Below are 22356 nucleotides of genomic sequence, written 5' to 3' on the forward strand. Positions count from 1 at the left end.
CAAGCCCTTCGCCGGTGCGTTGGGAGTGAGCGTGGGTGGGTGACAGGGCAGGACGAAGGTGTCTGTGGCCGTGGTTGGTGGCCGCCCCGTGCAAGTTTGGGAACAGAGTAAAACGACCCCGTAGAGTGGGGGTGGGCGTGAAGCGCCTGCTGGAAGGTGGGAGGAAAAGTTCGACCGCGACCGCGGTGTCCCGGCGGAGCTTGGGCGGGGCAGCAACGGGAGGTGTGGGTCTTGCGGGGACCTGGCCGCGAGGGCCGCCGGGTCACTCAGGCAGGGGCTCTGCAGAAGCCTGGGTGAAGCGGCGGTGGTGGCCCTTGCCCCGCCCCGCGCGGGATCTGGGTTAGGGCTGGGCATGGTGTAGGAGTGGGTCTGAGGGCCACGAGGGCGGCCAGGACCAGCGCCAGTGCGTCTTCCGGGCAGGATGTGTGAGACAGGGGCCCGGGGTACAGGGGAATCATGGCAGGTGGAGGAGCCCGTGCCCAGAGGCTGGGCGGAAGGGAGAGTGGCAAGCAGCGGGTGTGAGTGGGCTGTGGTGCCAGGGAGGTGGCGGGAGAAGACCCCCGTGGAGCGGCAGGAGAGCGGGCCAGACTGCTGTGTTGTGCGGCAACGTGCTCAGGCTAAACGGGAGTGAGGCTGTGGGGAGGGGAGAGGTAGGAAGCAGGGCAGGGCAGGGCAGAAACAGAGTTGGAGACAGGGGCTAGGCACCCTGCACATGAGGTGGGCGATCCCACTGCCCCAGAGACATATATAACCTCTCTCATCAGCAGCAACCACCATCACTTCTCATCTGGCTGTGTGTGGGTGCGTGCGCACACACGCACGCGCGCGCGTGTGTGTGTGTGTGCGCGTGCGTGCGCGCGAGCTTGTGGAGCCGTGGGACTGGTGGTGAGATTTGAAGAGTGCAAAGGAGAGCTCCCATAGGAACCAGCACTTGCACTCGTGAATATAGAGCCCAAAAGGATGAACCCTCTAATTCGAAAAGCTATATCCCCTCCCTCCCATGTTGGTATAGCCGCGTTGCCTGCCACAGCGAAAACATTGACAAAAACCCAAGCGCCCAACAATAGACAGTTGGCTGAAGAAGACAGAACGTGGAGTTCCCATTGTGGCTCAGCGGTTAAGGAACCTGACCGGTATCCTGAGGACACAGGTTTGATCCCCTGGCCTCGCTCAACAGGTCAAGGATCCGGTGTTGCCATGAGGTATGGCGTCGGTCGAAGACGTGGCTCGGACCCAGCGTGGCCGTGGCCTTGGCCGTGGCCGTGGTGTAGGCCGGCAGCTACAGTTCCGATTCGACCCCTAGCCCGGGCGTCTCCTTGTGCCAAGGGTACAGCCCTAAAAGTCCCCAAAGAAAAGAGGAAGAAGAGGAGGAAGAAGAAGAAGATGAGGAAGAGGAAGAGGAAGACGAGGAGGAAGAAGAAGAAGACGAAGATGAAGACGAAGACGAAGACGAAGAAGAAGATGATGATGATGATGAGATAAAATAGATCTGCACTATGGAATCGTACTCTGCCGTGGAAAAGAATGGAGGAGTTCGTGTCATGGCTCCGTGGGATAAGGACCCGATGTTGTCTCTGTGAGGATGCGGGTTTGATCCCTGGCCTCGCTCAGTGGGTCAAGAACCGTGGCGTTGCCGCAAACTGTACAACAGGTCCCAGAGGCAGCTCGTGTCTGGCATTGCCCTGGCTGTGGTGTAGGTTGGAGCTGCAGCTTCAGTTCGAGCCCTGGCCCTACATAGGGGCTGATTGAAAAAAATAGAAAACAAAGAAAGAAAGGGAAGAAGGAAGAACGAAAAATGGAGAGAAGGAAGGAAGAAAGGCAGGAAGGAAAAAAGGAAGAGTGGAGAATGGAAGGGAGGGAGGGAGGGAGGGAACGGGAAGGAAGGAAGGAAGGAAGATGGAAAGGAAGAAAGAGAAGGAAGGCAAGAGAGAGTGGAATGGAGGGAGGAAGAATGGTGGGGCAGGGGGAATGGCAGGAAGGAAAGAGGCAGGAGGGAAGAAAGCAAGGAACGCAGTCAAAGGACCTCCGTCATGGGATCCAGAAAGGCCCGCTCCCAGGTATATATCGAGAAAAGTTGACAACTCTCATGTGAGAAGATCAGCTGTTCCCCAGTGTTCAGAGGAGCACTATTTACATGAGCCATGGTGTGGACAAATGCCAAGTACCCATCCACAGACAACTGGCTTCAGAAGTTGTGCTGTGTGTGTGTGTGTGTGTGTGTGTGTGTGTGTGTGTGTGTGTACACACACACATATACACATATATGTATATATATATATATGTATATGTCCTGTGGCGTGTTACTCAGCCGTAAAAAAAAAAAAGAACAAAGTATACAACAGTAGGGAGGCACGTCAGAAAACTCAGTATAGAACTACCACATGACCCAGCGATCCCACTCCTGGGCATCTATCCAGGCAAAGCGTTCATTGAAAACGATACGTGCACGCCCTGTGTTCCTTGCAGCACCGTTCGCAACAGCCGAGACTCGGAAACAAGCTCAATGTCCAACGCCAGATGAATGGAGTAAGAAGATGTGGTACCAGCAATTCGACAAACAAAAGAAATAAAAGGCATCCATATAGGAAGAGAAGAGATAAAACTGCCACTGTATATGCAGATGACATGATACTATACATAGAAAACCCTAAGGACTCAACCCAAAAACTACTTGAACTGATTAATAAATTCAGCAAAGTAGCAGGATATAAGATTAACATTCGGAAGTCAGTTGCATTTCTGTATACCAGCAATGAAATATTAGAAAAGGAATACAAAAATACGATACCTTTTAAAATTGCACCCCACAAAATCAAATACCTCGGAATACACCTGACCAAGGAGGTAAAGGACCTATGTGCCAAGAACTATAAAACTTTAATCAAAGAAATCAAAGAAGATGTAAAGAAATGGAAAGATATTCCATGTTCCTGGATTGGGAAAATCAATATTGTAAAAATGGCCATACTACCCAAAGCAATCTACAGATTCAATGCAATCCCTATCAAATTACCCAGGACATTTTTCACAGAACTAGAACAAACAATCCAAACATTTATATGGAACCACAAAAGACCCAGAATCGCCAAAGCAATCCTGAGAAACAAAAACCAAGCAGGAGGCATAACTCTCCCAGACTTCAAGAAATACTACAAAGCCACAGTCATCAAAACAGTGTGGTACTGGTATCAAAACAGACAGACAGACCAATGGAAGAGAATAGAGAATCCGGAAATAAACCCTGACACCTATGGTCAATTAATCTTTGACAAGGGAGGCAAGAACATAAAATGGGAAAAAGAAAGTCTATTCAGCAAGCATTGCTGGGAAACCTGGACAGCTGCATGCAAAGCAATGAAACTAGAACACACCCTCACACCATGCACACAAATAAACTCCAAATGGCTGAAAGACTTAAGTATACGACAGGACACCATCAAACTCCTAGAAGAAAACACAGGCAAAACACTCTCTGACATCAACGTCATGAATATTTTCTCAGGTCAGTCTCCCAAAACAATAGAAATTAGAGCAAAAATAAACCCATGGGACCTCATCAAACTGAAAAGCTTTTGCACAGCAAAGGAAACCAAAAAGAAAACAAGAAGACAACTTACAGAATGGGAGAAAATAGGTTCAAATGATGCAACCGACAAGGGCTTAATCTCTAGAATATAAAAGCAACTTATACAACCCAACAGCAAAAAAACCAATCAGTCAATGGAAAAATGGGCAAAAGACCTGAATAGACATTTCTCCAAAGAAGTTATACAGATGGCCAACAAACACATGAAAAAATGCTCAACATCGCTGATTATAAGAGAAATGCAAATCAAAACTACCATGAGATACCACCTCACACCAGTCAGAATGGCCATCATTAATAAATCCACAAATAACAAGTGCTGGAGGGGCTGTGGAGAAAAGGGAACCCTCCTGCACTGCTGGTGGGAATGTAAACTGGTACAGCCACTATGGAGAACAGTTTGGAGATACCTTAGAAATCTATACATAGAACTTCCATATGACCCCGCAATCCCACTCTTGGGCATCTATCCGGACAAAACTCTACTTAAAAGAGACACGGGCACCCGCATGTTCATTGCAGCACTATTCACAATAGCCAGGACGTGGAAACAACCCAAATGTCCATCGACCGATGATTGGATTCGGAAGAGGTGGTATATATACACAATGGAATACTACTCAGCCATAAAAAAGAATGACATAATGCCATTTGCAGCAGCATGGATGGAACTAGAGACTCTCATACTGGGTGAAATGAGCCAGAAAGACAAAGACAAATACCATATGATATCACTTATAACTGGAATCTAAGATCCAGCACAAATGAACATCTCCTCAGAAAAGAAAATCATGGACTTGGAGAAGAGACTTGTGGCTGCCTGATGGGAGGGGGAGGGAGTGGGAGGGATCGGGAGCTTGGGCTTATCAGACACAACTTAGAATAGATTTACAAGGAGATCCTGCTGAATAGCATTGAGAACTTTGTCTAGATACTCGTGTTGCAACAGAAGAAAGGGTGGGGGGGAAATGTAATTGTAATGTATACATGTGAGGATAACCTGACCCCCTTGCTGTACAGTGGGAAAATATAAAAAAATATGAAAAAAAAAGAAGATGTGGTACATGTGCACAATGGAATACGACTCAGCCACAGAGGAGAACAACATAATGCCATTTGCAGCAACATGGACGGAACTTGAGACTCTCAGGCGAAGTGAAGGAAGTCAGAGGGAGAAAGACAAATACCACATGATACGGTATGTGTCTCGTATCTGGAACCTAAGAGACGGCACAGATGAACCTGTCCACAGAGAAGAAACAAACGCGAGGACGTGGAGAAGAGGCTTGTGGTTGCCAGGAGGGAGGGGGAGGCACTGGCCGTTGGAGGTCAGTAGATGCAGGCGACTGCATTTGGAACGGAGAAGCAATGAGATTCTGCTGTATAGCACGGGAAACTCTATCTGATCACTTGCGATGGAACACGATGGAGGCTCAACGTGGGGAAGAAAAAAGAATGCAGATGGATGTGTGGCTGGGTCACTTTGCTGGGCAGCGGAAACTGACAGAACATTGGGAGTCAACTGTAAGGAAAAAAAGGTTTAAAAAAGAATGAAGTAGTGCCCTTTGCAGCGACGCGGGTGGACCTAGGGGTATTAACACTTACTGGAGTAAGTCAGATGGAGAAGCACTGATACATGTGGAATCTAAAGAAATAACACAAAGAACTCTATGGGCAAAACAGAAACAGACTCGTAGATGTAGAAAACAATCTTACGGTTACCCAGGGGAAAGGGCAGGGTGGGGGGACAAATTAGGAGTTTGGGAGAACAGACGCAAACGGCTATGTATAAAAGAGATAAGCAACACGTGTTTACTGAGTGGCACAGGGAACATCATCCAATATCCTGCAATGACCTATACCGGAAAATCACCCGAAGAGAACGCTGTACCCATTAAACCAAATCACCGCGGCCGTACCCCTGACACAAACACAATACGGTACATCAGCTGTACTCCAGCAATGACCCGAACTACTACGAAGAGAAAGAATGAGGGAAAAGAGAGAGAGAACGAAAGAAGGAAGGAACCAGAGGAAGAAGGCAGGAGGGAAGGAAAGAAAGAGCGGAAGAGTGGAATGGAGGTAGGAAGCATGGAGGGTGGAATGGAGGTAGGAAGCATGGAGGGGGGAAAAGGTAGGAAGAGAGGAAGAAGGAAGGAGTTCAAAGGAGAGCTAGGATATGATCCAGCAGGCGACCCCACCGCCCACCCCCGGCCTCAGGGTATATACCCAGAAGAGATGAAAACTCCTAAAGGGAACAGGTGGATGCACCCCAGTGTTCACAGGAGTGCTCTTTAAGAGAGCGTCATGACGTGGACGATTCCCAGGGACCCATCCACAGACGATTGGCTTAAGAGGGTGTGATACTATATATCATGTTATATTACATACATAACATCCATGCTATATACAGACACACGCATACTACTATGGAATACCCTTTAGCCATAAAAGAGAGAAGGACCTCGTGCCATCTGCAGCGACATGGATCGACCAAGAGGCTACTACCCACAGTGAACTACGTCAGCTGGAGAAGGACAAAGAATACATGTGGAATCTAAAAATTAATACAAATAACTCTCCGTGCAAAATGGAAACCGTCACCGGTGTAGAAAACAAACATATGGTTACCCAAGGGCAGAGTATGGGGGCGGGGGTGGGCAATTAGGAGTTGGGGCTAAGAGATCGGAAGGAAGAAAGAGCATGCCCAAAGTCGATAAGCAACAAGGATTTACTGTATAGCATGGGGGAGGGACTCGAGTCACACACAATGATCACCTATAATGGAGATCTCTCTCGCTCTCTCGCTCTCGCTCTCGCTCTCTCTTTGGATAGACAGACAGACACACAGACAGACAGAGAGTCAGCCAGCCAGCCAGCCAGCCAGCCGGATGGGTATGAGTCACTCTGGCGAACACCTGAAGCGAACGGGGTATGGCAAAGCCAGTACGCTTTTCTTAAAATTAAACAGCAAAGAGAGAGGCCAATGGGACAAATGCGAGGGCGGGGTCCTTGACAAGGTGGGATTTGCTTGCAAGAGCAGGGGGTGTGTCGAGGGTGGAGGCGGAGGTGGGGCGGTGGGCTGCTGGTGAGGAAGCAAGAGCTGTGGTGGGACCGGGAGGTGCCGGGAGAGCGAGGGCTCTGCTCCAAAAGAGGACCGAGCTGTTGCATGGGCCGGGAATCGAACCCGGGCCTCCCGCGTGGCAGGCGAGAATTCTACCACTGAACCACCCATGCACCGGTGGCCGCTGCCGCCCGACGTTGCCCCAGCGGGGCTGGCCACCAACCGCCGGGCAGCGGTTCCTGCTCGCCCGCGGGCTCCTGCTCCCTTTGAGCCGAAGGCGGACGCCTGTGGCCTGCAAGAGGGGCTCCGGGCCCCGCGGAGGGCCCCAGGGCGCGGCGCTGTCCGGAGGCCTGGAGGCAGGGACGGAGGGTCGGAGGGTCGGAGGGTCGGAGGGTCGGAGGGTCGGCGGGGCGGAGGGTCGGCGGGGCGGAGGCCCACCCGGCCCATTTTGCGCCTTCTCTGCCGTCCAGGGCCGCCGCAAGAGCGTCGGCATCGCCAGAAGCAGCCACGAGCCGAAGCAGGCTGGCGCGCGCCCGAATCCCAGCCAGGGCAGGCGATGCGCGCCCGCTGCGGCTGAGCGCCTATGTTCCCCTCAGCCACCGCTGCCCCCCACCCCCACCCCGCCCCCCGCCCCCGACGCCGAGTCCCTCCGGCGGCCGGCTTTCTGGCTGGTGTGGAGCGGGCGGGCGGGCATCGGAGCTCGGGCTGTGCGGGGACGGCGAGCGTGAGAGATGGACCTGCCGGGTCTGCCAAGGGTGTCGGAGCCTCGCTCCGAAGAAGCGCTCGGGCCGGCCAGCGCTCTGCGGAGGGGTCCGGCTCGGGTGCGTTGGTCGTGAGGCGCAGGCACTCGGACTGCGGGCGGGGAGGGGCGGGGGGGATGGCGGACAGTCGGGTGAGGGAGGGCGCCGGGGGGTGGTTGGGTCCGGCCGGGGCAGCGGCTTCCCGCGCGTGAACGTGCGCTGGGGCGCGCAGGTGGGTGGCGGGCGGCGGCCGGGGGCCCGACGTCTGCGGGTGGGTGCCGGGCATCCCAGGGCCGTGGCAGGGACTCACGCGCCAGGCCTGCGTCCAGGGAGGGCCCCGTACCGGCGGGCGAGCAGGAAGGCTGGGCTGCACGTGTCCCCGGAGGCAGGCCGCGGTGGCCAGTGGGCGGGGAAGGCCCCGAGGCGAGAAAGCGCCGCGCGCGGGCACGCACCCCACGCAGACCCGCCACCTCAGTGTGGGTGTGGAGGGCAGGGAATGTGCAGGCGGGCGGGCCGGCCGGCTTGGCGGCAAGGACGGGATGTTGGACGGGAGCGAGAGCGGCTGGCGGCAGAAGCGGAGGAAAGGCTGGGAGGGCGAGCCGCGGGCAGCAGTCCGCGGGCAGCAGTGCGAGGGCGAAGCGTGGAGGGCTTTCCCCACGCGGCCGGTCTGCGTGGGGCGGTGGGGGCGGGGTGGGGCGGAGCGGCGGGCCGGCCGGAGCCGGGGCCGGAGCCGGAGCCCGAGCCGGAGCCGGAGTGAGGAAGGAAAAACAGCCATCGCAAGCAGGTGAGGAAAGATGGGCTGCGAAGGGCCGAAGCTTGCTGGTGTAGGTGCAGGTAGGACGCGGGCGGCGGGGGCGTGTGGGTGTGTGTGGGAGCTGTGCGTCCGGGGAGGGCGCGTGTCCGCAGCAAAGCCAGTGGCCGGGGCGTTCCTCCTGGGCCATTTCTGTCGGGCCCGCGGGCTGTGGAGGGAGAGGCTTGGGTGTCGGGGGCCGGAGTTTGCAGAGGCCAAGCAAGAGTGCCAGGCGGGAAGGGACTGCAAGGCGGCAAGGGGCTGTGGCTCTACGCGGGGTGGGGTCCCGGGGAGGGGTGGGGACGTGGTTGGGCGGGGGGCAAAAGGCTGGCTTGTCAGGAGTGGGATTCGAACCCACGCCTCCAGGGGAGACTGCGACCTGAACGCAGCGCCTTAGACCGCTCGGCCATCCTGACGGCGGGCCGGAGCGCGTCGCCGCTCGGCTGGCTGCGACCCGACGCGCCGCCAAGTGCGGCGCCCTTGGGCGGACGCGGTGCTCCGCGCCGGGCGGGCGTCTGGGTGAGCGGGGGCCGGGCGCACGCCGGCCGTCGTGGAGCAAAGCTTTCGCCGCCGCGGTCGCCCTGTCGCGCAGCCCTGGCCCCGCACCCAGCCGGCCTCTGGCGGCGGCCCCCGCCCGCGCCTCTGCCCTCGCCCGGGCCGTGACGTGGCGAGGCGCGCGCCCGCCGCCACCTCGCAGCCCGGCTTGCCCTCTCGGGCCCACGGTGGGGGCACCAGGCAGCGCTCACCGGGAGTTTGCAGCGCCAGGTAGGGGCGGGGGTGGGGTGAGGGTGGGGCCGCGGGCCGCGGTCCGGGTCGCGGTCTGCTTCTTTGGAGGACGCGGGGTGCTTTGGCGTCGGGGCGGGGCGCGGGCACGTGCTGGCGGCCCCATGGTGGGCCGCGGGCCGAGGGCCGCGGGCAGGGGTAGGCGTCGGCAGGCAGCCGGAGAGGGGCCGGGTGGCCGGGCGGTGGCCGGGCGGTGGCCGCCGTCCTCGTTAGTATAGTGGTGAGTATCCCCGCCTGTCACGCGGGAGACCGGGGTTCGATTCCCCGACGGGGAGGCAACACGCCCTTTTTGGTGGCTGGCGCCGCTCGCTGGCCAGCCGCCTGGCCCCAAGGGCCCTTCGTCTCCTCATCCCCGCCTCCAGGCAGGCGCAGGGCGCCTGGGCGTGCCCGACCTGCCACCCTCGACCCCTTCCAGCCCTTGCCGTCCACCCCTCGCCCCGGCCGAGCGAGGGCCTCCTCTCGCCCCGGCCAGCGCCCGGCGACCTTGCGGCCCGCCCAAAGTGCCTGCCGCACCGGAGGCCCCTTGCGACGCCACGCTCGGCTGCCCGGCTGCCCAGCTGCCCGGCAGGCGGGCCCGGTGGGAAGCCGACGAGTCCCTTTCCCTGTGGGTTCGGGACGCGGGTGGCCTGGAGCTGGGAGCTGAGGCGCGCGGCGTGGAGCCCAGGGCCTCGGGGCGGCAGGGGAGCGAGGACGCCCCCGAGCGGCGGTGGGGCCGGTGGACGAGGGCCACGGCCTGGGGCTGGCGCCGGTGGGCGGCCGCTGGTGGCCAGGGCGTCGGGGCGCCGGGAATGCGCTTGGGCGAGCCCGGGCACGGCGTCCGGGCCCGACCCGGGCTGTGCAGCGTTGGTGGTATAGTGGTGAGCATAGCTGCCTTCCAAGCAGTTGACCCGGGTTCGATTCCCGGCCAACGCAGCGGGCCGTCTTTTGTTTTGTTTAGTCTGGGGGATTTTTGCCGAGCTCCGCGGGGCTCCGGCCCGGCCCCTGTGTGGGAGAGCTGGGAAGAGGGCGCACGGTGCCCGCCCCCAGGCCCGTGGCTTTTGGCGTGTGTGCGTGTGCGAGACGGAGGCGAGCGCGCGGCGTCTCTCCTAGCGAGCAGGGAGAGCGCTAGGCCACCGTGGATCGCCAGGTGCGGCGGGCGGCCCGACCTGGCAAGGCCGGGCCTTGGCAGCAAGGCGGCGCCAAGCGGGTGGCAGGGAGGTGCTGGGTCCAGCAGGGCCAGGCCAGGCGCCGAGCCCGACGCTCCCTGGTGGTCTAGTGGTTAGGATTCGGCGCTCTCACCGCCGCGGCCCGGGTTCGATTCCCGGTCAGGGAAGCCTTTCTTCTTCCACTCCGCCGGCCAACTTGCCGCAAAGCGCGCTGCCTCCACAAGCGCCCCTTTTAGCCCACGCGCGTCCCCCTCGCCGGGCAGCCACCCGGCCCCGTCCACCTCCAGCCCAAGCCGCGCCAGGCACCCTCCACCCACCCGGCCAAGCCTTTTGGCCTCCAGACGTTCGTCCACTCGAGGCCCACTCGACGCCTCGGGCGTCCGTCCTCCTCCGCCGCTGGAAGCTTGCCTCAGCCCCCAACACCAGCGGCCCGGGCAGCCCCTCTGCCCACCACCGGCCGCCCACGGGCGGGCAGCTTCCACCGTGCCTGGACTCGTTGGCAGCACTGCGCGGGTCCCGACCGCCCCCGCCGCCGCGTGCGCCGCCGCGAGGCCCCTCTTCCTTCCCTCGTGAGCTGCGGGTGCGGGTGTCGCTGGGAGCGCTGGTCCTGATGGGGCTTGGTGCTGGTGCTCGTTCGGATGCCTGTGCTGAGCGGCTGCTGCTCCTGCGATGGCGGCTGCTCCCTTTGCCCTCGCTGCTGCCACCACCACCGCCGCGGCCGCCGCGGCCGCCGCCGCCGCCGCCGCCGCCCCGGCGGCAGAGGCTGCTGGCGTGGAAGTGGTGCTGCCGGTGTTGCTGGCTTGTGGAGCTGGTGCTGGCGCTGCTGTCTCTGTTAGAGGTGGTGGTGCTGGTCCTTACTGGTGCCGGTGGTGGTGCCGGTGGGTGGTGGCGGCAGAGGTGGTTGCGCTGGCGCAAGGCGCTAGTGAGGCGTTCACGCTGGCAAGTCAGCCAAGGGGAGGGACACACAGTTTCTTATCTGGCCCCCCTTGCCAGCAACCTGCTGCAGCCTGTTTAGGTCTTGGGCGGGCTTCGCCTTCCGTGGACTGCTCATTTGGTCTCAAGCTCCTGGTGGTCTTGGGCAGGGTAGGGGAGCTAGAGCCAGACAAACCATGCCGGGTGGTGGAGATGGGACCATGAGTGTGGACACTCATGCGTGCCTGGAGACACACACACACACACACACACACACACACACACACACACACACACGGTAGTGGAGGTAAGAGAGCGGGCTGATTCGGGAGGCCAGTCAGGAATCCTTAGCCCAGTAGGCGGGAGCAGGTGGAAGCAGACGCCTGAAAGGGTGGACTACCAGCCCCAGCCAACACTGTAGTCTAATTACATTACCATGCTCTCAGTCCTATCACAGAGAGGCAAGAATGTTACCTTGAGAATACCTCCCTCCCTCCCACAACACACACACACACACACACACACACACACACACACACACACACACCCCTCTCCCCTAGACATGACGTCTAACATGACCCCATTCTTGCCCAGCCACCTAGCTACCCAGAGTCCATTCCACCTCTCTCTGCAACCTATCTTCGTGGTCCCCCTTGGATACTCCCCCAAGGTAAATGGCAGACACCAGTCTGCTTTCAGCCTCTGTCAGTGGAGGTTTTCATGCCCGTTGGCATGTTTCTGCCTTAGGAGGCAAAGTGGACTGCCGGTGAATGGCACCAACCTGAGGCGGCGGTGGCGGCGGCGGCGGCAGAGATGGCACGGTGGCGGCAGAGGTGGCACGGTGGCGGCGGTACACGAGATGGGTTTTGACAAAGCGGGACCCCCCATGGAAAGGAGCCCCTGTGGGCAGAGGGGTGCTTCCCATCACCACAGGAGGTTACCTCAAGCCCTTCGCCGGTGCGTTGGGAGTGAGCGTGGGTGGGTGACAGGGCAGGACGAAGGTGTCTGTGGCCGTGGTTGGTGGCCGCCCCGTGCAAGTTTGGGAACAGAGTAAAACGACCCCGTAGAGTGGGGGTGGGCGTGAAGCGCCTGCTGGAAGGTGGGAGGAAAAGTTCGACCGCGACCGCGGTGTCCCGGCGGAGCTTGGGCGGGGCAGCAACGGGAGGTGTGGGTCTTGCGGGGACCTGGCCGCGAGGGCCGCCGGGTCACTCAGGCAGGGGCTCTGCAGAAGCCTGGGTGAAGCGGCGGTGGTGGCCCTTGCCCCGCCCCGCGCGGGATCTGGGTTAGGGCTGGGCATGGTGTAGGAGTGGGTCTGAGGGCCACGAGGGCGGCCAGGACCAGCGCCAGTGCGTCTTCCGGGCAGGATGTGTGAGACAGGGGCCCGGGGTACAGGGGAATCATGGCAGGTGGAGGAGCCCGTGCCCAGAGGCTGGGCGGAAGGGAGAGTGGCAAGCAGCGGGTGTGAGTGGGCTGTGGTGCCAGGGAGGTGGCGGGAGAAGACCCCCGTGGAGCGGCAGGAGAGCGGGCCAGACTGCTGTGTTGTGCGGCAACGTGCTCAGGCTAAACGGGAGTGAGGCTGTGGGGAGGGGAGAGGTAGGAAGCAGGGCAGGGCAGGGCAGAAACAGAGTTGGAGACAGGGGCTAGGCACCCTGCACATGAGGTGGGCGATCCCACTGCCCCAGAGACATATATAACCTCTCTCATCAGCAGCAACCACCATCACTTCTCATCTGGCTGTGTGTGGGTGCGTGCGCACACACGCACGCGCGCGCGTGTGTGTGTGTGTGTGTGTGCGCGTGCGTGCGCGCGAGCTTGTGGAGCCGTGGGACTGGTGGTGAGATTTGAAGAGTGCAAAGGAGAGCTCCCATAGGAACCAGCACTTGCACTCGTGAATATAGAGCCCAAAAGGATGAACCCTCTAATTCGAAAAGCTATATCCCCTCCCTCCCATGTTGGTATAGCCGCGTTGCCTGCCACAGCGAAAACATTGACAAAAACCCAAGCGCCCAACAATAGACAGTTGGCTGAAGAAGACAGAACGTGGAGTTCCCATTGTGGCTCAGCGGTTAAGGAACCTGACCGGTATCCTGAGGACACAGGTTTGATCCCCTGGCCTCGCTCAACAGGTCAAGGATCCGGTGTTGCCATGAGGTATGGCGTCGGTCGAAGACGTGGCTCGGACCCAGCGTGGCCGTGGCCTTGGCCGTGGCCGTGGTGTAGGCCGGCAGCTACAGTTCCGATTCGACCCCTAGCCCGGGCGTCTCCTTGTGCCAAGGGTACAGCCCTAAAAGTCCCCAAAGAAAAGAGGAAGAAGAGGAGGAAGAAGAAGAAGATGAGGAAGAGGAAGAGGAAGACGAGGAGGAAGAAGAAGAAGACGAAGATGAAGACGAAGACGAAGACGAAGAAGAAGATGATGATGATGATGAGATAAAATAGATCTGCACTATGGAATCGTACTCTGCCGTGGAAAAGAATGGAGGAGTTCGTGTCATGGCTCCGTGGGATAAGGACCCGATGTTGTCTCTGTGAGGATGCGGGTTTGATCCCTGGCCTCGCTCAGTGGGTCAAGAACCGTGGCGTTGCCGCAAACTGTACAACAGGTCCCAGAGGCAGCTCGTGTCTGGCATTGCCCTGGCTGTGGTGTAGGTTGGAGCTGCAGCTTCAGTTCGAGCCCTGGCCCTACATAGGGGCTGATTGAAAAAAATAGAAAACAAAGAAAGAAAGGGAAGAAGGAAGAACGAAAAATGGAGAGAAGGAAGGAAGAAAGGCAGGAAGGAAAAAAGGAAGAGTGGAGAATGGAAGGGAGGGAGGGAGGGAGGGAACGGGAAGGAAGGAAGGAAGGAAGATGGAAAGGAAGAAAGAGAAGGAAGGCAAGAGAGAGTGGAATGGAGGGAGGAAGAATGGTGGGGCAGGGGGAATGGCAGGAAGGAAAGAGGCAGGAGGGAAGAAAGCAAGGAACGCAGTCAAAGGACCTCCGTCATGGGATCCAGAAAGGCCCGCTCCCAGGTATATATCGAGAAAAGTTGACAACTCTCATGTGAGAAGATCAGCTGTTCCCCAGTGTTCAGAGGAGCACTATTTACATGAGCCATGGTGTGGACAAATGCCAAGTACCCATCCACAGACAACTGGCTTCAGAAGTTGTGCTGTGTGTGTGTGTGTGTGTGTGTGTGTGTGTGTGTGTGTGTGTGTACACACACACACATATACACATATATGTATATATATATATATATGTATATGTCCTGTGGCGTGTTACTCAGCCGTAAAAAAAAAAAAGAACAAAGTATACAACAGTAGGGAGGCACGTCAGAAAACTCAGTATAGAACTACCACATGACCCAGCGATCCCACTCCTGGGCATCTATCCAGGCAAAGCGTTCATTGAAAACGATACGTGCACGCCCTGTGTTCCTTGCAGCACCGTTCGCAACAGCCGAGACTCGGAAACAAGCTCAATGTCCAACGCCAGATGAATGGAGTAAGAAGATGTGGTACCAGCAATTCGACAAACAAAAGAAATAAAAGGCATCCATATAGGAAGAGAAGAGATAAAACTGCCACTGTATATGCAGATGACATGATACTATACATAGAAAACCCTAAGGACTCAACCCAAAAACTACTTGAACTGATTAATAAATTCAGCAAAGTAGCAGGATATAAGATTAACATTCGGAAGTCAGTTGCATTTCTGTATACCAGCAATGAAATATTAGAAAAGGAATACAAAAATACGATACCTTTTAAAATTGCACCCCACAAAATCAAATACCTCGGAATACACCTGACCAAGGAGGTAAAGGACCTATGTGCCGAGAACTATAAAACTTTAATCAAAGAAATCAAAGAAGATGTAAAGAAATGGAAAGATATTCCATGTTCCTGGATTGGGAAAATCAATATTGTAAAAATGGCCATACTACCCAAAGCAATCTACAGATTCAATGCAATCCCTATCAAATTACCCAGGACATTTTTCACAGAACTAGAACAAACAATCCAAACATTTATATGGAACCACAAAAGACCCAGAATCGCCAAAGCAATCCTGAGAAACAAAAACCAAGCAGGAGGCATAACTCTCCCAGACTTCAAGAAATACTACAAAGCCACAGTCATCAAAACAGTGTGGTACTGGTATCAAAACAGACAGACAGACCAATGGAAGAGAATAGAGAATCCGGAAATAAACCCTGACACCTATGGTCAATTAATCTTTGACAAGGGAGGCAAGAACATAAAATGGGAAAAAGAAAGTCTATTCAGCAAGCATTGCTGGGAAACCTGGACAGCTGCATGCAAAGCAATGAAACTAGAACACACCCTCACACCATGCACACAAATAAACTCCAAATGGCTGAAAGACTTAAGTATACGACAGGACACCATCAAACTCCTAGAAGAAAACACAGGCAAAACACTCTCTGACATCAACGTCATGAATATTTTCTCAGGTCAGTCTCCCAAAACAATAGAAATTAGAGCAAAAATAAACCCATGGGACCTCATCAAACTGAAAAGCTTTTGCACAGCAAAGGAAACCAAAAAGAAAACAAGAAGACAACTTACAGAATGGGAGAAAATAGGTTCAAATGATGCAACCGACAAGGGCTTAATCTCTAGAATATAAAAGCAACTTATACAACCCAACAGCAAAAAAACCAATCAGTCAATGGAAAAATGGGCAAAAGACCTGAATAGACATTTCTCCAAAGAAGTTATACAGATGGCCAACAAACACATGAAAAAATGCTCAACATCGCTGATTATAAGAGAAATGCAAATCAAAACTACCATGAGATACCACCTCACACCAGTCAGAATGGCCATCATTAATAAATCCACAAATAACAAGTGCTGGAGGGGCTGTGGAGAAAAGGGAACCCTCCTGCACTGCTGGTGGGAATGTAAACTGGTACAGCCACTATGGAGAACAGTTTGGAGATACCTTAGAAATCTATACATAGAACTTCCATATGACCCCGCAATCCCACTCTTGGGCATCTATCCGGACAAAACTCTACTTAAAAGAGACACGGGCACCCGCATGTTCATTGCAGCACTATTCACAATAGCCAGGACGTGGAAACAACCCAAATGTCCATCGACCGATGATTGGATTCGGAAGAGGTGGTATATATACACAATGGAATACTACTCAGCCATAAAAAAGAATGACATAATGCCATTTGCAGCAGCATGGATGGAACTAGAGACTCTCATACTGGGTGAAATGAGCCAGAAAGACAAAGACAAATACCATATGATATCACTTATAACTGGAATCTAAGATCCAGCACAAATGAACATCTCCTCAGAAAAGAAAATCATGGACTTGGAGAAGAGACTTGTGGCTGCCTGATGGGAGGGGGAGGGAGTGGGAGGGATCGGGAGCTTGGGCTTATCAGACACAACTTAGAATAGATTTACAAGGAGATCCTGCTGAATAGCATTGAGAACTTTGTCTAGATACTCGTGTTGCAACAGAAGAAAGGGTGGGGGGGAAATGTAATTGTAATGTATACATGTGAGGATAACCTGACCCCCTTGCTGTACAGTGGGAAAATAAAAAAAAATATGAAAAAAAAAAGAAGATGTGGTACATGTGCACAATGGAATACGACTCAGCCACAGAGGAGAACAACATAATGCCATTTGCAGCAACATGGACGGAACTTGAGACTCTCAGGCGAAGTGAAGGAAGTCAGAGGGAGAAAGACAAATACCACATGATACGGTATGTGTCTCGTATCTGGAACCTAAGAGACGGCACAGATGAACCTGTCCACAGAGAAGAAACAAACGCGAGGACGTGGAGAAGAGGCTTGTGGTTGCCAGGAGGGAGGGGGAGGCACTGGCCGTTGGAGGTCAGTAGATGCAGGCGACTGCATTTGGAACGGAGAAGCAATGAGATTCTGCTGTATAGCACGGGAAACTCTATCTGATCACTTGCGATGGAACACGATGGAGGCTCAACGTGGGGAAGAAAAAAGAATGCAGATGGATGTGTGGCTGGGTCACTTTGCTGGGCAGCGGAAACTGACAGAACATTGGGAGTCAACTGTAAGGAAAAAAAGGTTTAAAAAAGAATGAAGTAGTGCCCTTTGCAGCGACGCGGGTGGACCTAGGGGTATTAACACTTACTGGAGTAAGTCAGATGGAGAAGCACTGATACATGTGGAATCTAAAGAAATAACACAAAGAACTCTATGGGCAAAACAGAAACAGACTCGTAGATGTAGAAAACAATCTTACGGTTACCCAGGGGAAAGGGCAGGGTGGGGGGACAAATTAGGAGTTTGGGAGAACAGACGCAAACGGCTATGTATAAAAGAGATAAGCAACACGTGTTTACTGAGTGGCACAGGGAACATCATCCAATATCCTGCAATGACCTATACCGGAAAATCACCCGAAGAGAACGCTGTACCCATTAAACCAAATCACCGCGGCCGTACCCCTGACACAAACACAATACGGTACATCAGCTGTACTCCAGCAATGACCCGAACTACTACGAAGAGAAAGAATGAGGGAAAAGAGAGAGAGAACGAAAGAAGGAAGGAACCAGAGGAAGAAGGCAGGAGGGAAGGAAAGAAAGAGCGGAAGAGTGGAATGGAGGTAGGAAGCATGGAGGGTGGAATGGAGGTAGGAAGCATGGAGGGGGGAAAAGGTAGGAAGAGAGGAAGAAGGAAGGAGTTCAAAGGAGAGCTAGGATATGATCCAGCAGGCGACCCCACCGCCCACCCCCGGCCTCAGGGTATATACCCAGAAGAGATGAAAACTCCTAAAGGGAACAGGTGGATGCACCCCAGTGTTCACAGGAGTGCTCTTTAAGAGAGCGTCATGACGTGGACGATTCCCAGGGACCCATCCACAGACGATTGGCTTAAGAGGGTGTGATACTATATATCATGTTATATTACATACATAACATCCATGCTATATACAGACACACGCATACTACTATGGAATACCCTTTAGCCATAAAAGAGAGAAGGACCTCGTGCCATCTGCAGCGACATGGATCGACCAAGAGGCTACTACCCACAGTGAACTACGTCAGCTGGAGAAGGACAAAGAATACATGTGGAATCTAAAAATTAATACAAATAACTCTCCGTGCAAAATGGAAACCGTCACCGGTGTAGAAAACAAACATATGGTTACCCAAGGGCAGAGTATGGGGGCGGGGGTGGGCAATTAGGAGTTGGGGCTAAGAGATCGGAAGGAAGAAAGAGCATGCCCAAAGTCGATAAGCAACAAGGATTTACTGTATAGCATGGGGGAGGGACTCGAGTCACACACAATGATCACCTATAATGGAGATCTCTCTCGCTCTCTCGCTCTCGCTCTCGCTCTCTCTTTGGATAGACAGACAGACACACAGACAGACAGAGAGTCAGCCAGCCAGCCAGCCAGCCAGCCGGATGGGTATGAGTCACTCTGGCGAACACCTGAAGCGAACGGGGTATGGCAAAGCCAGTACGCTTTTCTTAAAATTAAACAGCAAAGAGAGAGGCCAATGGGACAAATGCGAGGGCGGGGTCCTTGACAAGGTGGGATTTGCTTGCAAGAGCAGGGGGTGTGTCGAGGGTGGAGGCGGAGGTGGGGCGGTGGGCTGCTGGTGAGGAAGCAAGAGCTGTGGTGGGACCGGGAGGTGCCGGGAGAGCGAGGGCTCTGCTCCAAAAGAGGACCGAGCTGTTGCATGGGCCGGGAATCGAACCCGGGCCTCCCGCGTGGCAGGCGAGAATTCTACCACTGAACCACCCATGCACCGGTGGCCGCTGCCGCCCGACGTTGCCCCAGCGGGGCTGGCCACCAACCGCCGGGCAGCGGTTCCTGCTCGCCCGCGGGCTCCTGCTCCCTTTGAGCCGAAGGCGGACGCCTGTGGCCTGCAAGAGGGGCTCCGGGCCCCGCGGAGGGCCCCAGGGCGCGGCGCTGTCCGGAGGCCTGGAGGCAGGGACGGAGGGTCGGAGGGTCGGAGGGTCGGAGGGTCGGAGGGTCGGCGGGGCGGAGGGTCGGCGGGGCGGAGGCCCACCCGGCCCATTTTGCGCCTTCTCTGCCGTCCAGGGCCGCCGCAAGAGCGTCGGCATCGCCAGAAGCAGCCACGAGCCGAAGCAGGCTGGCGCGCGCCCGAATCCCAGCCAGGGCAGGCGATGCGCGCCCGCTGCGGCTGAGCGCCTATGTTCCCCTCAGCCACCGCTGCCCCCCACCCCCACCCCGCCCCCCGCCCCCGACGCCGAGTCCCTCCGGCGGCCGGCTTTCTGGCTGGTGTGGAGCGGGCGGGCGGGCATCGGAGCTCGGGCTGTGCGGGGACGGCGAGCGTGAGAGATGGACCTGCCGGGTCTGCCAAGGGTGTCGGAGCCTCGCTCCGAAGAAGCGCTCGGGCCGGCCAGCGCTCTGCGGAGGGGTCCGGCTCGGGTGCGTTGGTCGTGAGGCGCAGGCACTCGGACTGCGGGCGGGGAGGGGCGGGGGGGATGGCGGACAGTCGGGTGAGGGAGGGCGCCGGGGGGTGGTTGGGTCCGGCCGGGGCAGCGGCTTCCCGCGCGTGAACGTGCGCTGGGGCGCGCAGGTGGGTGGCGGGCGGCGGCCGGGGGCCCGACGTCTGCGGGTGGGTGCCGGGCATCCCAGGGCCGTGGCAGGGACTCACGCGCCAGGCCTGCGTCCAGGGAGGGCCCCGTACCGGCGGGCGAGCAGGAAGGCTGGGCTGCACGTGTCCCCGGAGGCAGGCCGCGGTGGCCAGTGGGCGGGGAAGGCCCCGAGGCGAGAAAGCGCCGCGCGCGGGCACGCACCCCACGCAGACCCGCCACCTCAGTGTGGGTGTGGAGGGCAGGGAATGTGCAGGCGGGCGGGCCGGCCGGCTTGGCGGCAAGGACGGGATGTTGGACGGGAGCGAGAGCGGCTGGCGGCAGAAGCGGAGGAAAGGCTGGGAGGGCGAGCCGCGGGCAGCAGTCCGCGGGCAGCAGTGCGAGGGCGAAGCGTGGAGGGCTTTCCCCACGCGGCCGGTCTGCGTGGGGCGGTGGGGGCGGGGTGGGGCGGAGCGGCGGGCCGGCCGGAGCCGGGGCCGGAGCCGGAGCCCGAGCCGGAGCCGGAGTGAGGAAGGAAAAACAGCCATCGCAAGCAGGTGAGGAAAGATGGGCTGCGAAGGGCCGAAGCTTGCTGGTGTAGGTGCAGGTAGGACGCGGGCGGCGGGGGCGTGTGGGTGTGTGTGGGAGCTGTGCGTCCGGGGAGGGCGCGTGTCCGCAGCAAAGCCAGTGGCCGGGGCGTTCCTCCTGGGCCATTTCTGTCGGGCCCGCGGGCTGTGGAGGGAGAGGCTTGGGTGTCGGGGGCCGGAGTTTGCAGAGGCCAAGCAAGAGTGCCAGGCGGGAAGGGACTGCAAGGCGGCAAGGGGCTGTGGCTCTACGCGGGGTGGGGTCCCGGGGAGGGGTGGGGACGTGGTTGGGCGGGGGGCAAAAGGCTGGCTTGTCAGGAGTGGGATTCGAACCCACGCCTCCAGGGGAGACTGCGACCTGAACGCAGCGCCTTAGACCGCTCGGCCATCCTGACGGCGGGCCGGAGCGCGTCGCCGCTCGGCTGGCTGCGACCCGACGCGCCGCCAAGTGCGGCGCCCTTGGGCGGACGCGGTGCTCCGCGCCGGGCGGGCGTCTGGGTGAGCGGGGGCCGGGCGCACGCCGGCCGTCGTGGAGCAAAGCTTTCGCCGCCGCGGTCGCCCTGTCGCGCAGCCCTGGCCCCGCACCCAGCCGGCCTCTGGCGGCGGCCCCCGCCCGCGCCTCTGCCCTCGCCCGGGCCGTGACGTGGCGAGGCGCGCGCCCGCCGCCACCTCGCAGCCCGGCTTGCCCTCTCGGGCCCACGGTGGGGGCACCAGGCAGCGCTCACCGGGAGTTTGCAGCGCCAGGTAGGGGCGGGGGTGGGGTGAGGGTGGGGCCGCGGGCCGCGGTCCGGGTCGCGGTCTGCTTCTTTGGAGGACGCGGGGTGCTTTGGCGTCGGGGCGGGGCGCGGGCACGTGCTGGCGGCCCCATGGTGGGCCGCGGGCCGAGGGCCGCGGGCAGGGGTAGGCGTCGGCAGGCAGCCGGAGAGGGGCCGGGTGGCCGGGCGGTGGCCGCCGTCCTCGTTAGTATAGTGGTGAGTATCCCCGCCTGTCACGCGGGAGACCGGGGTTCGATTCCCCGACGGGGAGGCAACACGCCCTTTTTGGTGGCTGGCGCCGCTCGCTGGCCAGCCGCCTGGCCCCAAGGGCCCTTCGTCTCCTCATCCCCGCCTCCAGGCAGGCGCAGGGCGCCTGGGCGTGCCCGACCTGCCACCCTCGACCCCTTCCAGCCCTTGCCGTCCACCCCTCGCCCCGGCCGAGCGAGGGCCTCCTCTCGCCCCGGCCAGCGCCCGGCGACCTTGCGGCCCGCCCAAAGTGCCTGCCGCACCGGAGGCCCCTTGCGACGCCACGCTCGGCTGCCCGGCTGCCCAGCTGCCCGGCAGGCGGGCCCGGTGGGAAGCCGACGAGTCCCTTTCCCTGTGGGTTCGGGACGCGGGTGGCCTGGAGCTGGGAGCTGAGGCGCGCGGCGTGGAGCCCAGGGCCTCGGGGCGGCAGGGGAGCGAGGACGCCCCCGAGCGGCGGTGGGGCCGGTGGACGAGGGCCACGGCCTGGGGCTGGCGCCGGTGGGCGGCCGCTGGTGGCCAGGGCGTCGGGGCGCCGGGAATGCGCTTGGGCGAGCCCGGGCACGGCGTCCGGGCCCGACCCGGGCTGTGCAGCGTTGGTGGTATAGTGGTGAGCATAGCTGCCTTCCAAGCAGTTGACCCGGGTTCGATTCCCGGCCAACGCAGCGGGCGTCTTTTGTTTTGTTTAGTCTGGGGGATTTTTGCCGAGCTCCGCGGGGCTCTGGCCCGGCCCCTGTGTGGGAGAGCTGGGAAGAGGGCGCACGGTGCCCGCCCCCAGGCCCGTGGCTTTTGGCGTGTGTGCGTGTGCGAGACGGAGGCGAGCGCGCGGCGTCTCTCCTAGCGAGCAGGGAGAGCGCTAGGCCACCGTGGATCGCCAGGTGCGGCGGGCGGCCCGACCTGGCAAGGCCGGGCCTTGGCAGCAAGGCGGCGCCAAGCGGGTGGCAGGGAGGTGCTGGGTCCAGCAGGGCCAGGCCAGGCGCCGAGCCCGACGCTCCCTGGTGGTCTAGTGGTTAGGATTCGGCGCTCTCACCGCCGCGGCCCGGGTTCGATTCCCGGTCAGGGAAGCCTTTCTTCTTCCACTCCGCCGGCCAACTTGCCGCAAAGCGCGCTGCCTCCACAAGCGCCCCTTTTAGCCCACGCGCGTCCCCCTCGCCGGGCAGCCACCCGGCCCCGTCCACCTC

General features: G+C 58.5%; 8 non-coding genes across 8 annotated transcripts; 6 read left to right on the top strand and 2 right to left on the bottom strand.

Moving 5' to 3' along the window:
- Positions 1 to 8513: 8513 nt before the first annotated feature.
- TRNAL-CAG (transfer RNA leucine (anticodon CAG)) lies at positions 8514 to 8596 on the bottom strand. Its single transcript has one exon. It is a non-coding gene; the product is annotated as a tRNA-Leu (tRNA).
- A 570-nt stretch (positions 8597 to 9166) lies between these two features.
- On the top strand, positions 9167 to 9238 carry TRNAD-GUC (transfer RNA aspartic acid (anticodon GUC)). Its single transcript has one exon. It is a non-coding gene; the product is annotated as a tRNA-Asp (tRNA).
- Positions 9239 to 9803: 565 nt separating this feature from the next.
- On the top strand, positions 9804 to 9875 carry TRNAG-UCC (transfer RNA glycine (anticodon UCC)). Its single transcript has one exon. It is a non-coding gene; the product is annotated as a tRNA-Gly (tRNA).
- Positions 9876 to 10203: 328 nt separating this feature from the next.
- Positions 10204 to 10275, top strand: TRNAE-CUC (transfer RNA glutamic acid (anticodon CUC)). Its single transcript has one exon. It is a non-coding gene; the product is annotated as a tRNA-Glu (tRNA).
- A 10214-nt stretch (positions 10276 to 20489) lies between these two features.
- On the bottom strand, positions 20490 to 20572 carry TRNAL-CAG (transfer RNA leucine (anticodon CAG)). Its single transcript has one exon. It is a non-coding gene; the product is annotated as a tRNA-Leu (tRNA).
- A 559-nt stretch (positions 20573 to 21131) lies between these two features.
- Positions 21132 to 21203, top strand: TRNAD-GUC (transfer RNA aspartic acid (anticodon GUC)). The gene has a single exon. It is a non-coding gene; the product is annotated as a tRNA-Asp (tRNA).
- A 565-nt stretch (positions 21204 to 21768) lies between these two features.
- On the top strand, positions 21769 to 21840 carry TRNAG-UCC (transfer RNA glycine (anticodon UCC)). Its single transcript has one exon. It is a non-coding gene; the product is annotated as a tRNA-Gly (tRNA).
- A 327-nt stretch (positions 21841 to 22167) lies between these two features.
- TRNAE-CUC (transfer RNA glutamic acid (anticodon CUC)) lies at positions 22168 to 22239 on the top strand. The gene has a single exon. It is a non-coding gene; the product is annotated as a tRNA-Glu (tRNA).
- The last annotated feature ends 117 nt before the right edge of the window (positions 22240 to 22356 follow it).

The sequence above is a fragment of the Sus scrofa genome, chromosome 4 (genome assembly GCF_054392235.1).
Source record: "Sus scrofa isolate SSC_HxYL_T2T_F1_AM1 chromosome 4, Sscrofa_HxYL_maternal_Yorkshire_Landrace_v2.0, whole genome shotgun sequence".
NCBI classification, from domain to species: Eukaryota; Metazoa; Chordata; class Mammalia; order Artiodactyla; family Suidae; genus Sus; species Sus scrofa.